Raw genomic sequence first — 14,686 nt, 5'->3', positions numbered from 1 at the left:
CCTCAGATTTTAATAGGGGACTAGAGAATGGATTACAAAAGAAAGAGACTCTCCCAGAGTTATTTAAATATGGCTTTATCAGCCTTGTATTTTACCTCAAAAATGTACTTATTCTTAATTTGTATGTGATATAAATTGGAGACATTCTAGTGGGTCTGAGACCATCATCAAGATACCTTCCAAGAAAGGGGAGGTATTTGGCCAACTCTTCAGAAATTGTTTAGGTATCAAATTCCAAACCACAGTTACGTGGAAATGATAATGGAATAGAGTAAGCATTACATTAGGAGGAAATAACAGGAGGAGAAAAGTTTCAAAAGGGAAGGAAAACTATTTTGTTTAAAATTCAAGGAAACAGGAGGATAGCAACTTCTAACAGACTCTGTGTTTGGGCCTCCATGAGAAACTGTAAACATTTCCCTTTGAGACACTTCAAACTAGGGTGAATCATGTTTCTAGTAAAGTCTTTTCTAATTAAGTCTTCTGTATCTGTCTGTAGGATGTGGAATTAGCTATGTCCTTGACTCCCAAGCCTTTCCAGAATTTAATTCCAATTGGAAAACTTTACTGCAAAACCACACTTCTATCCTTTAAAGTAACAGCTGTTAAGAACTTGCTCAGGATTGTGGGCTATTGTCTCCATGGAAGGACAGTTCCCAGAGAATGAAGGGCTCAGGGCCTGCATCGCACGTGGTGGGTGTTCAGCAAGTGCCTGCTGAGAGTTCTTGAATGAACAGACCCCAACCACACAATTAGAGCTCATCTCTCTCCTACTGAATCTCTCTAGTATCAATACAAAATCTAGCCCCATGTCATTGTCCTCATGACAAAGGATAGGTTCGGAATCCAGGTTTAGAATTCTGTCAGTGGTCAAGCCTCTTGCCATTTAGACAGCCACCACTTCTCTGCTCACTTGGATTTTGGAGGCAAATAATGATTGCCACTCAGGTGTAATGATAGTTTCACTTTGAAGTGTTCAGAAAAAAAGACACTCTGAGCACAGAATAATGGTCTCCATGGATTACTATGACCATCGGAGAACAGAAGATGAAAAGGGAAAACACTCTGGTAGTGTATATGACACAGCAACACACAGCTCATCCTTTCTGGACACAGGATATCACAGAGACCTGTCAGATTTGAAGGTTAGGAAGTTCTTGTGGGCAAACAGAAGTGATATCTATCGCATACACTTCAGCCCGGAGGCAGCTTCAAAGATTCCTCATATCTTGGGCCACATGAGAGCTTTAAAATCTAACCAAGAAGCATTACATAGCTAGACTGATGTCTTCCAAAATATGCATTCATCCTAGAAGACTGGATATGCATATTTTCATTGGTGAGATTTAAATATTCCCATGCATACCTCTTAGTGTGTCTGTCTGTCTGTCTGTCTCTCGATTAGTGTCAGTTAAATGTCTTGGTTTAAAGGTGTCCGTGAAAAAGCTAACAGTACTTCGTTTGAAAAGGAAGGGTGCCAAGAGATACAATGACTTAAAATCAACCTCAGTCCAGTTCATACTTAGGTTTCCTTAATCAGAGAATGATTTAAAGGGAAATGGGCGAAACTCTTGATTAACCACAGATTTAGTCATAATTTCTAGAAAGCTTAAAGTAAGGATAAAAATCACATTTTTAGACAGTTTAGAATTTCAATGCAAATATAAAAACACACACACAAAATTCATGTCTTGGTTAATTAAAAGCCTCAGCATGTCAGTGAGAATGATCACTCTTAAAATTTAAGGAAAAAAATTAGAAGTTAAAGTTCACCTAGTTGACTTAATTGTTGGTCATTTTTTACAATAGTTTAGGCACCTGGAGGGGAAAAAAAAAGTTTCTAAAATTTAATTATGTTTCATTTGCTTGTTTTTGTTTCTTTTTCATTTGCTTTTTGCTTCATGGTTGCCTCAAATCAAATATGTTTATATTGTATTACACTGAGATTCAAAAAATTCCAAAGACTTACACAATCATGATACACCTCTAAGTGGTAGAAAATGAGTTCAAATCTGACACCAACAATTCTCCTATTTCCACTATGCATGTGACTACGATTTTCTCACCTGTAAAACAGGACTAATACCTGCTTTGCAAAGATTAAACAATAACATATGTTCACCATCTAGAGCAGTGTCTGACATCTGGTAGTTATCCATGAAAATGTGATGACAGTGGTAGTACTAATGGTGGTTATTGCCATTAAAGGAAAAAGTGCCAGAAAGACTTGCCCCTTGAATGGTCTAAGAATAATATCCTGAGTTCTTTAAAAGAAAAAGATCTGTGACTGTGGAATATAAACTAATTATCTCCAAAATCTGCATGCAAGATGCAAAACCTTGCAAGAACAGATAACTTCACCCTTAGATTTGGTTACGCATCATAGATCACAGTTAAGTGTTGACTAGGGGGAGGGTACTTTGTGGTGGTGCATAAAGAGACAGAAAAAAAATTATAGCCACTTCAAAAATTCTGTAATAATGATTAGAAAGCAGTAGATTAATTGCCTAATAAATACACCTGGAAAATTCCTTCCATGGTTCGACCATGAAGCTCAACCCACAAACAGAGAAACCTAGTTTAAACCAAAAATGTTTTTCATATGAGCACACATACGTGCTTCCAGCCGCTTATATTTCAGTTCATAGCAAATGAAGATGTTCTAGCAACACCCACTATGTTCAGAGGTCTCTGATGTACATGGTTGTGTCATGACTGCAGGAGAAAGGTTGGAAACTGTCCTTAATCAAACTGTTTAACGCAAGAAGCTTATAATGATCTACTTCTAAAGGGGCAGAAGAAGCGGTATGACATCTTGTGGGTGGGCTCTGTCCCATCTGCTCAGATCTACAACTATCTGACGGAAACATACTGAAGTGGACTAGAAAGAAGGTTATCAATAATCCTGGGTAAAAGGCTTTTCCTATTGTTATGCAATTTCTTTCAGACAACATACTTCTTTGGCCTTTATTTCATTTATACACTGCATACTTATACATACATATATACCCAGACCATAAACAAAGTAGCTGGTAGTAGTAAGCGTGTCTGGTTTTCAAGACACAATGAGTAGAGCATCAGTACTACATATTTCTCATTTTTAATCACTTTTGGCAATTTTTATTTACAGGCTAGTGATTTTAAAGTAATACTAGACTATTTAATCCAACAAAATTTAAATTTTTATTTAATCCTAACACCTCACTAACATATTCATCTTCAAAATCAGCAGCAACATCCCATTGACTATGTCTCACCTATGGAAATAAAAGACCAACATTGGTAGAAAGTTTTCCATTGGAGAAACCTAGAAAAGGAACATCTCTTAGCTGCTTTAGATCTAATCCCAGCAGTGGAATAAAATCTAGTTTCCCAAATCTTTTTCCCTCTTCTTTCACACAGCCACATTGGGCAATTAAAGAAGATTCCTCTGAGGACATCAAATTAATCCTTTGTGAAATTTCTTTATTTTATTCATAAATGGTAGAGCAGGGGTTATAAATGCAGTCAGACAGCAATTGTGTTGGGACTAGCTGCAGGGTAAATTTTTTTAAGTGCTAAATTTCATTACCAAAACAGATTTGGAGACACCATAAAGGAACATGGGCTTTAATCTTTGATTGAATATAAACCTCACACTCAACTGTGTGACTATTTTGCACACCGGAAAGAGAGAGAATTTCTCATTAGCTGCTACATCAAGTTTTAGTTCAAGGAGAGTCTTGCCCAGTAAAACTAAAAACAAAACCAGATCTTAGCCAATTTAATTTCTCTTTGCAGGGTTGACCTCTAATAAGTGGCTAGGGTAGAGCCCTTATTGCTTTTTCCAAAAGCTAAAGGAGAAAGAATCATTAATAGATGAGCCTAAGGCATTCTGAAATATACTTGCTAAATAATAAACTTATCAATTCCTTCCAAATGAATAAATTATTAATTCTCATCCAATTCTACCAAGCCTAACAGTGAGGAAATGCAGATGCCAAGGAAGAGAAATGAATCTCAATAGTTTATCTCCTGCAATGGGAGGGTCAAGACTGGTAAGTTATTTGAAAGGAACCTTGGAGATAAAGCCTTAAAACATAGGAAGGGCAATGTTCAATTAAATGTTAAGAGAATGTATTGCAATTTTAAACATTTCCAACCACAGACCAGAGAAAATGCTCGAGGACAGAAAAAGATGCCCACCTGAAACTTTTTAAGACTCATTGATACTGATCCTCACTTCTAGTAAGAGAATTAATTGTACACTAGAGCTAGTATCAGTGATGGGAGGGTGTGTGTCCAGCCTTTTTCACATCTAACGTTTTATACATATATCTTCTAATATTTATTTATTTCAATAGCACAAGGCAAGTGTCTGATTTTCCTAAAGGTGAGGGTGGTATCTTACTATTACTGCATAAAACACTTCCCCCAAATTTAGTGACAGAAGCAGCCATTTATTAAAGATTCCCTATTGTTCCCAGAGTTGCTCCAGGTCTTTGCTCACAACCCATCAATCCCCACCTGTAGCAGACATGTCCTGCTAACCCCCCACCGTTAGCAGGAGTTAACAGAAATCTTTAAGTTAAAGGGTCCAGAGATAAGAAAGGAAGCTACAAACAAACAAAAACCCAGATGGAACCAGCTGGGACCAAGATGGCAATCTGACCTCCAACACACTCTGAGTCTCATTATTTGTTGATTTGACTAAATTAGCATATTGAAGGACACACCTACTGGTGGCCATGACCAGACATTAAGGACCAAATATGGATAAAAAGGGGGTGGCACTCCACTCCCTCAGAAAAAGCCCTGCCCCTTCCCTGGTAGACTAAGGCTTATGCCTCCCCATCATTAGCCGCACTCCTCCTCCCTTTGTCTTCACTCTTTAAAATTAAATCACTCTCACCACGTGGGTGAGAGGTTGATCTGTGAACTTAGTTCCCGCTTCCCCATTCTTTGACTGCTGAATAAAGTTCTGCATTGATCTCAGCTTCGGTTTCTTATTCTCCTACTCAGACACAAATGGAAAAAGAACTCTTCCCCCTCGCCGAGGCTGGGCTAGGGCACAAGCAGGGTCCATACAACTTAATTCAGTAACGCTACATGTCAGGGATCTGACAGGGGCACAGGAGGGATGGATTGTTTCTGACCCATATTGTTTCTGAAGCCTCATCTGGAAGATACTATGAAGGCTGGGACTGGCATCATCAGAAGGCTGTTCATTTGCATGCCTGGCGATTGATACTAATGGCTATCAGCTGGGACTTGAGCTAGGCTTGTCAGCCAGATCACTGAAGGTAGCCTCTCCACGTGGCCTGATATTCCTCAGAAAATGGTGTCTGGGATCCAAACATGAGTGTCTCTAGAGTGAAAGTGCCAGATGGAAGCTGTATCACCTTTTGTGTACTAGTCTCAGAAGTCACACAGGTGTCTCTTCTTCTGCATTCTATTTACTGGGCAGTCACAAAGGCTGACCTACATTCAAGGGGTGAAAATTAGACTCCACATTTTGATGGAAGAGAAATGTCAAGGTTCTGAGATTGTGGGACTGGAAACATGGCTGTGGACATGTTTGAAAAATAAAGTCTGCCACTGTAATTGTTTTTTTTTTTCTTTCTCTCTTCTTTCCTTTTTTATGTTTCATCTTTGCTTCCTTATAGTTTCTAAGGAAAATAAGTCACACACTGAAAGCACATTTCTAGTAAATTCTAGCGATATTTTGGTCATCTGCTATGAATCAGCTGATTGTAGATTAATAACCTTTGTACCTAGGATTATTCTGATAGGTCTACCAGATGTTTGTTCTGACACAGGCATTTTGGAGTTTAAACTTGAGGATAAAAGAAAGGAAAGGAATTTAGAAGTGCTAATTGTTGGAAAGAAGTCCAGAACAGGGGTAAGAAAATGTTTAAAAGTGAAATGAAGACAGATGCTGGGATTTGAGTTTATTGAGAAGAAGGATTTAGGTTGTGAAGGAAAGAACTCTTTGCTGAAAAGGATTAAATGTTTCTTAGCCCGTGGAAAGTTTCAGAGGATCTATAGAAATTACTTATCTGACTTCAGGACATTTTATTTTTCTGCATACTGCCAAGTAAACATTTTAGTGAAGAAAAAAAACTTCATTTATTTATCAATAGATATTTTAGTCCCATTTTTAATGTTCTGGGAATAAATGAGTGATGCTTTTGAATAGTCTCCTCTGTCCTGGTGCTATTTCCCTGACTCAGTGAGGACACACAGATGATGGGCCTGGGCACTTCATTCCCTGGACTGAAATAGGCAGAACAAAGAGAAACTTGAGCTAATGCAATTTTGTTAGGGGAACCATTAACTGAAACTGCCTGCCCTGGCCAGGCACCATAGTAACCACTTACACAAGTTATCTTAAACAGGAGGTCCTGGTAAGGAATGCGGAACTAACAAGCTACTGCCAACCGGAAGAATTCAGGAAAGGTCAAAAGGAGAGAGGAGACTCCAGTCCATATGTCCTACCAACCTCCCAGAATCCTTCTCTCTTAATCCACCTTGGCTGAATGATGCCCTCGCCACCAAGAAAGACCCTGAGTCAGAGTGACTGGCCAGAGAGAACCTGGAAAATAACCCCATCACCATAAAACTCAAGACTGCGAGCCAGGTGGCAAAGCAGTCCTCCTGGGTTCCCTCACCCTTCTGCTCTCTGCCCGGGTGCCCTGTCCCAATAAAGTATCTTGCTTTGTCAGCACGTGTGTCTCCTCAGACAATTCATTTCTGAGTGTTAGACAAGAGCCCTCTCTCAGGCCCTGGAAGGGGTCTCACTTCCTGAAACAACTGGGTGTTAACAAAAACATGGAGAAGAAAGAATTATCTACTTCTTTGAAAACCACATCCCATGAACATTCCTTCTGACATTACATACCTACATTCAAAAATCTAGTCTATAGAAATAATTTGAAAAGTGCATGAGGATGCTTATTGTAGTATTGTTTATTATAGTAAAAATTGAAACAAACTAAAATGGCCATCAATAGGGGAATGTCTACCTCCAGATACCTCAGTGTTCTCATTTTGCTTTTTCAGTATTCCGAGACTTGCTTAACCAATTCCCTGTGTAAGTTTTCTAACCAGAAGTGGGTGGTTATAAAGAGTAAATTGAGTTAACACACGTAAAGCACTAAGAACAGTGCCTATGTATAAAGAGCTATGTATTCACTATCATTATAAAATGTTACCTCAAAAAGCTGAGAAAAACGTAAGCCAAAATGAGAGGCATTGAAGTTAGAACTAGAAATTTCAGCAACTGCTTTAGAAGGTGGGAATAGAAATTACTCTGAAGAGGTGATAGTAGATATATAGATAAATATATGATTGATAGGTAGATGGACAGATGATAGATAGAGATGATAGATGAGAAGAATTTGTCTGAGTTTGATATAGACATGTCATTGGCAGAGCAAAACACATATAAATAGACACATACAAACACAATACCTTATATCTAGAGATATCATTTTCATATCTTAGTCTAACAAGGATAAAGGAGTTAGTATTAATCTGTTATCAAATCTATATAAGGAGAAAATAAGAAAACAATACTACTGGACAATTTAATTTGTAAACAGAGGTGCAATATCTCAGATAAAATACCACTAATAGATCACAGCAATGTATTTGAAAATAATACAACATGGTTGAAGAGCATTTATCTCAGGAATGCAAGAGTAGCTTAATATTAGAATTGATTAAAATAATTCAGTACATAAGGAAGAAAACTATATGATGGTCTCAACAGAGAATGAAAAAGCACTTGATGCATTTTTATTAAAAAAAAAAAAACAACAACACTCTAGGCAAATGAGAATGAAGATACAACTCTAATTAGATATGAGATTTCTACCCGTAACCTAGAGCAACTATCATGGTCAATGATGAATCACTAGAAACATTATCATCAAAGTCAGGAACTAGATAATGATGCCTGCTAATGCCTTTAATACTCAATATTGCAGTGGAGTTCCAAATTAATAAGAAAAAATATGGGGCTTCCCTGGTGCAGTGGTTAAGAATCTGCCTGCCAATTCAGGGAACACGGGTTCGAGCCCTGGTCCAGGAAGATCCCACATGCTGTGGAGCAACTAAGCCCATGTGCCACAACTGCTGAGCCTGCACTCTAGAGCCCGCGAGACACAGATACTGAGCCCATGTGCCACAATTACTGAAGCCCACCCGCCTAGAACCCGTGCCCCACAGCAAAAGAAGCCATCGCAATGAGAAGCCCATGCACTGTGACAAAGTTGCCCCTGCTCGCCACAACTAGAGAAAGCCCACACGCAACAACGAAGACCCAACACAGCCAAAAATAAACAAAATAAATTCATTTTTTAAAAAAGGAAAAAATATGAATTATACATGTTAAAAAAAGAAGTAAAATTATTATTTGTAAGTGATAAGATTACCTATATAGTTTATCAGTTGATTATCTTAGTTTTCTTATCAGGATGATTAAGAAAGTTCAGTGTCGTGGCCTGATAAAAGATAAATGATTTAAAAAAAAATCCAAAGCTTTCTTATGTACCTGCAAAACAGTAGATTTAAAGATCCTTCTGATGGCAACACAATATATAAAACAAGGAAGGAATCTAGAAATAAATATACAATAATATTAGCAAATTATAAAAATTTGCTGAAGTTGATTAAAAGACCTAAGTAAGAGAAATACAAGCAATACAATAAAGTTGTTGTTTCAAACATAAAAATTCAATGTAATCCCCCCAAATCCCCCAGCTATCTTGACCAGCTGCGTCTAAAATTCAAGTGAAAGAATAAATATGAAAAAAGGGAAAGGCGGTTTTGATAAAGAATACATTGAGAGTAACTTGATCTAACAGATTTCAAATTATAAAGATTCAGGTAGTAAAACAGTATGGTGTGTGCTTGTAGGAACAGATTTATGCTTACTGGGATGGGGATATTTCCAAGACATACTATTGAGTGAATAAAGAAAAAGTAAAGGAAGTAAAATTTTCTGTTTTCTAATTCACAAAGCAGGAATAGATCCAGAAGAATACACAGCTACTGATGAAAGGCAGTATCTAAAAGACTAGGGTTGTGGCCACTAATTAAAGGATTCTTTTACTTTATTCGTCGTCTTTCAGATTTTTAAAGAATAGTCATAAATTATTCAGGTGATTGTGACTAAAAATATTTTTAATACCTGTATTGTGTGTGTGTATATATACAAATCTATTTCTGTCCACGTATTTGTATTTTTCAATCAAAATCCACCTTTCTCTATGAGCTAACTTTTGACTATGCAACTAACCATTTCACAACTCAGTTACTTAAAACATTTGTTGGTTCTTATGATTTGGTGAATTAGTTTAGAAGTTGTTCTCACTCAGCTGAAGATGAATGGTCTAGAATGAGCTTACTCACATGTCCGGGCACCTTCTGGAATGGCAGGGATGGTTAGGGTGTCCAGGAAGATGCGCAAACCTAAATGCACAAGTTTTCTTCAAGCTTCTACTTGGGTCAGATTAGCGATCATCTCATTGAAAAACAAGTCATGTGGCCCAACTCAGAGTCAGTATGGGAGAGGACCACCCATTAAAACCAGCCCAAAACACTACACACCAGGTAATGAAGAGTGGACATACTTGGGAGAGGGAAATCAATGGAGGATGAAGAAGGATTTTTTACTTCCTTACATACTAACATATTGTTTTGTTTTGTTGCTATTTACAATGACCATATTTTACTTTTGCAAATTATGTTATTCTAAAAAGTAAACAGAAGGAGGTAAGGAATCTCTGAGGGTTCTCCCAACCTTGACTTCATTCCCTGTGTCTGCATACATTCACCCTCCCCAGCCACTGAATCTTCATGCCCTTACCTTTGTCAAACATGCCATTTCCCACAGTGAGATGCTGCAAAATGCCCACCTCCTTCTAGAAGCCTCACCTCTGCAGTCACCCTTGCATCTGCCAGCACACATGCACAGATATCATGGAAACATGCATAACAAAGTGAACAAGGACAAAAAAGCCTTTTAGAAATCCCAATTGGCGGGCAGCTGCTTCCGTCCCCCAAGGGAGTGGTTAACTTCCCTCTAGAGCCAAAGGCTTTTTGTAAAGCAACACCTCCACTGGCTGATTTAGGGTACAAACACTGAGTCTCCCAGGACATAGTTTAGAAGGATACAACGTAAGAAAGAGTCAAGTTTCTTGTGAGGTTGGAGAAAACAAAGATGATCCAGGAAGGGATGAGGAAAAAACAAAAACAAAAGCAAACAATGGAAGAAAAAGCAAAATAGTGGCTTTTGGGTGGTTACAATTCTTTTAGACAGAGGTATGTTAATTATTAAGGGATTGTCTCCTTTGTTGCCCGTCTGTACTCTGCTTTGCTATGCTGATATCTATATGTGAGTCTGGGGACTTGCTCCTTCTCCTTTGCTTGCTGTTCCTGTCACCGGAGCCCATTTGCTGTTTCTGCAACCATCCCCCTGACAAAGACCTTCACTCTAGTAGAGGCACTCACTTCAGTCTCTATCCTTTGGCGCTTCCAGAACCAGCCTCACTGCGCCCTCTCAGATGTGCCAGCACTTACAGAGGCAGCATTCTTTCCTCAGAGGGCTCAACCCCATGGTAAGCCCTGCCCTCTACGAGATCCTGATTTGCTAGCATCAGCCACATGATCTCTCCCAACTGTGCAGGGTCTGAGTTTCTAGGTTCTGATATCATCGTGTTTTTTTTTTTACTCTACCCTTGGGGGTAGTTGTTGCTTGCAGTGTTTATAATCTTTGTGTCATCTCAGTGTAACCTCTTTTTATTTTACTGTGGAAATAAAGAACACCCAAAACAAAGAACAGAGACTATTTATTCAGAGTTTTCTACATAGCAAGAGTTAGTCACCATCAAAGGCAGACTGAAGAGCAGGAAATTTTTATAGTGGAAGAAAGAAGGAAGGCTTTAGGCATGCTCTGACTGGAGGTTGCTGGAATGCAGAAGCTGGAAGCAGGCTACCTAGAGGCAGGCTGTCTTACGTGACTGTTTGGGGGAGCATATTTGGCTTCGGCTACGCTGCCCACAGGGGACAGTTAAAAAAAAAATGGGGAAGCTGGCAGTCATTGGTCAAGTCCTGATCATTCTGAGCTGATTGCCAACAGAGGTTGATGGTCAGAGTTCTATTGTCATATACGGACAGGCCATTGTTCATTTGTACATTCAGTTGCTCACCTCCAATTCCTGTTCAGTGAATTCCCTATATTCTGTTCTCTCTGTTAAAATGCCTAGTGTGTTTTCTGTTTTCCTAACTTGACCCTGACTAATACAGAAGTGTCTAATGTTCAATTTTCAAAAGTTTCCTTTGTGTGTGTTTATATCTATTTTGCCAAATCTTTAGTAAGTCTGATACACAAATGGCTTGTATGAATGGTGTTTGGGAGAAATCAAGGGCGTGAGCACATCTGGAAGAGTGTAGGACAGAAAGAACAGCTGCAGGAGATAAGGCATTAGTGACACCAGACTTCAACAGAGATAGGAGGGTGAACCTTGGAAGGATCTAGAGAACCAAGCCCCAAAGGCATTTCCATTCCATATTCTATCTTAGGAACTGTATGAAGGTGCCCAATGACATTTTGGTTTGGCTAACCAGTTCCCAAATTGATAAATTAATTTTATATTGGTAATGATTTTGTGATTCACTCGTATTTGTTTGCAATTCTCTTCAACTTATCTTTACTGAATTCCTGGTCTGGGCTAGATGTGTAAGAGATTTTTAAAATGGAAATTACCCAACCTTTGTCCTCAAAGGGTTTGGAGGCTTTCTGGAAAGAGATTAAGTAAACAGAAGTGAGAAAAACAATATAATGTAAGCTCCAGAAAAAGTACTAAAACTATAATGGTACTGTATTATTTTTAAAAAGAGAAGAAAATGCATATAATGTCAGCATTTGGGAATATTTTTCAGAGTAGTCCATGTTAATCTCCACTTTTCAATAAAGAAAAAGCCAAGATTAAAAATTTTTGAAAAATTGTGATTGTAAAAATTACTCATAATTCTACCTCATTGAAAGCTTAATTTTTCTGTTTTAACCTTTCACACATACACGTTTAAATAGTCGTAATCACAGTATACAATTTATTATATTATTTGTGCTTACATTGTCATACATATTCCTCATTTTACATATTTTACATGTTATATTTTTACCACTTTAATGGCTTATAGCATTCCATTGTTTGTGCCACAAACTATACAACCTTTCCTTTGCGCTGTTTTTTTAATTTTGCTATTTTAGATCTATCCATGAAGATATTAATTGTGTCACTAAAGTTTTGTATCTGGTAGATTGTTTCTTTGGGATATACTTTTAGAGAAGAGATGCTGGGCTATTAGTGCATTTATGGCTCTTACTTTTGAAATATTGCTTTACCAAATGACTGTACAGTATTGTTAGTAAGGAACTGATTTATCTTAGCCACATCAGCTTATGTTATCTTTTTTCAAAATCCTCGTTTCCAAGGTGCTATAATTTGCATTTTTAACTACTAATAAGAAAAAGAATCTTTCTGTTTTCTTTTTGTTGATGAGGATTACAAAATGTGTAGAGGAGAGGAAAACACCTTGAAATAAGACAGAAATGAACAGGGCTGAGTGGTAAATGTGAAGCTAGCTGGATGATGGGACCATAAGTAGATAGAAATGTTATTTGTAATATGTATATATACTTATATATATATGTGCATGTATATAGATTGCATGTCACCATAGATCTCCCTGATCAAGTATTTACTATAAGACCAGCACTATATTAAATGATGCTTTAAATAAGTCTCATATTATCATCATAACACCTGATGTCTGTTTTCCCCATTTTTCTGGTGAGAAACTGAAAGCTCACGGAGGTTAAGTCACATGACTGTAGTCACCAAACTTAGTGAGAGTTTTCCAGTGTCTGTCTTACTCTAATACATTTCTAAAACACCAGGGGATTGCTCTAAATATTTTACTTAATGTGGAGAATTTGTACTGAGAAACAAAGGCACACATGATAGGTTATCATAAATTGGTAATAATGGAATCTTCCTGGGCTCTGGTAGGATTTATGAAAACAAGATCCATATTGGCTGTAAGGACTATGTTCTTTTTTTGCTGCCAAATGGACTTGGTTTTAGTTTAATTCTCTTTATAGAATTGATGTTTGTTCTTGGCTAACCATCTATGATATCATTATACTGCACACAATGAATTATTCACCCGAATGTGCCTTACAATTAGCCTCAGCAGAGTATTTGCTCCTTTCGTCCAAACATTTTACTTTATCTATAAAGATTAAATTAATCATCTCTGCCAGCAATGAATAACTGAGGGAATTAGTTTTTAATATCTGGAGTAGAGAAGGGGAAATTGCAGGCAGAGCAATACATTTTGCTTGACCAGTGTTCCATGTTTCCTTTTATAATTTGTATTCTATATCGTGTGCAGCATCTTTGCCCGGGGAGAGGAAGAGATAGGATACATTATTTGATCAATGACTGCCAACCTTTTGGGAGGAAGGCAGCTGGACAAAGATGATTAATTAAAAAGCACTTTAATTTGAGTCATACTGTTTCAAAGTCCCATTATTAATTTTTACAAGGCAATGAGTTAGATATTATTAGTTCCCTATTTTACAGACAAGAAAGTATACACAGTGAATTTAAGGGATTAAGCCAGCATATGTGCCTAGGCCATGCAGCATCAGTATTCCAGTCCTGACCACTCTTCTGGTGCTTCCTGATGGGTTCACTGCTTTGGGTTCACTCCTCTTTCTGTTGTAATCCACCACGCACTTGTGGCATCACAGAGCAATACAATTCCCTGGAAGGAAAACATCCAGAGGGAAAGCAATATATCCCCAAATACATGTACCATTTGGGAGAGTATCAACTGTTGTTTACATTTATCTATTTTTTGGCTGTGCTGTGCAACTTGTAGGATCTTAGTTCCCTGACCAGGGATTGAACCTGGGGCCTTGGCAGTGAAAGCATGAAGTCCTAACCACTGGACCACCAAGGAATTCCCAACTGTTGTTTACATTTAACATGGGACAATCAATTTGGAAGTGAGTCGCCTTGTTGAAATAGTTTTCCTGGCTATTTCCACTTTTGTATGATTGGACATAAAAAAACAAATTAGGAGAGCTAAATTTCTTCCTTGACTTCCAAATAAGTCAGAAGTTCAGAACTTCTCAAAATGCAGTCCATTGGAAACTTATGTTAGAATCACCTGGGTCCCACCCCTTACATACTGAGTCAGAATCTTTGGGAGTGGGACCCAAGAATCTTCATTTAAAAGCACTCTCCAGGCTTTGAGATCTACTGGTTAAGAAGGCTTTCCACCCTAAGTTTGATGGTGATGGTGATATGATGATACATGGAACAGTTCTTGGTCCCTACTTAGTGATATATTGTATTGAAATTTATTAACATTTTAATTTTCATTAATCTTATGTAAACTCAGAAAAACCCTACGAGGCAGTTACTATTGTTGTACTCACATTAGATGAAGGAACTACAGCTGCATAAAGAGAAAGAATCAAATCTAGATATTCTAGTTGCAGACTTTACTGTGCCTCCTTAACCTCTGTATTGTATCAGTGTGTTTCAATGATAGAAAGTTTCAGGCAGCAATGTCCAAAGCAAAGGTAAGTGTTGCAATTTACAACGAAACCAAAATTACATAA

Source organism: Hippopotamus amphibius, chromosome 4 (genome assembly GCF_030028045.1).
Source record: "Hippopotamus amphibius kiboko isolate mHipAmp2 chromosome 4, mHipAmp2.hap2, whole genome shotgun sequence".
Lineage (NCBI taxonomy): Eukaryota > Metazoa > Chordata > Mammalia > Artiodactyla > Hippopotamidae > Hippopotamus > Hippopotamus amphibius.
Note: the sequence above shows the minus strand (reverse complement) of the source record.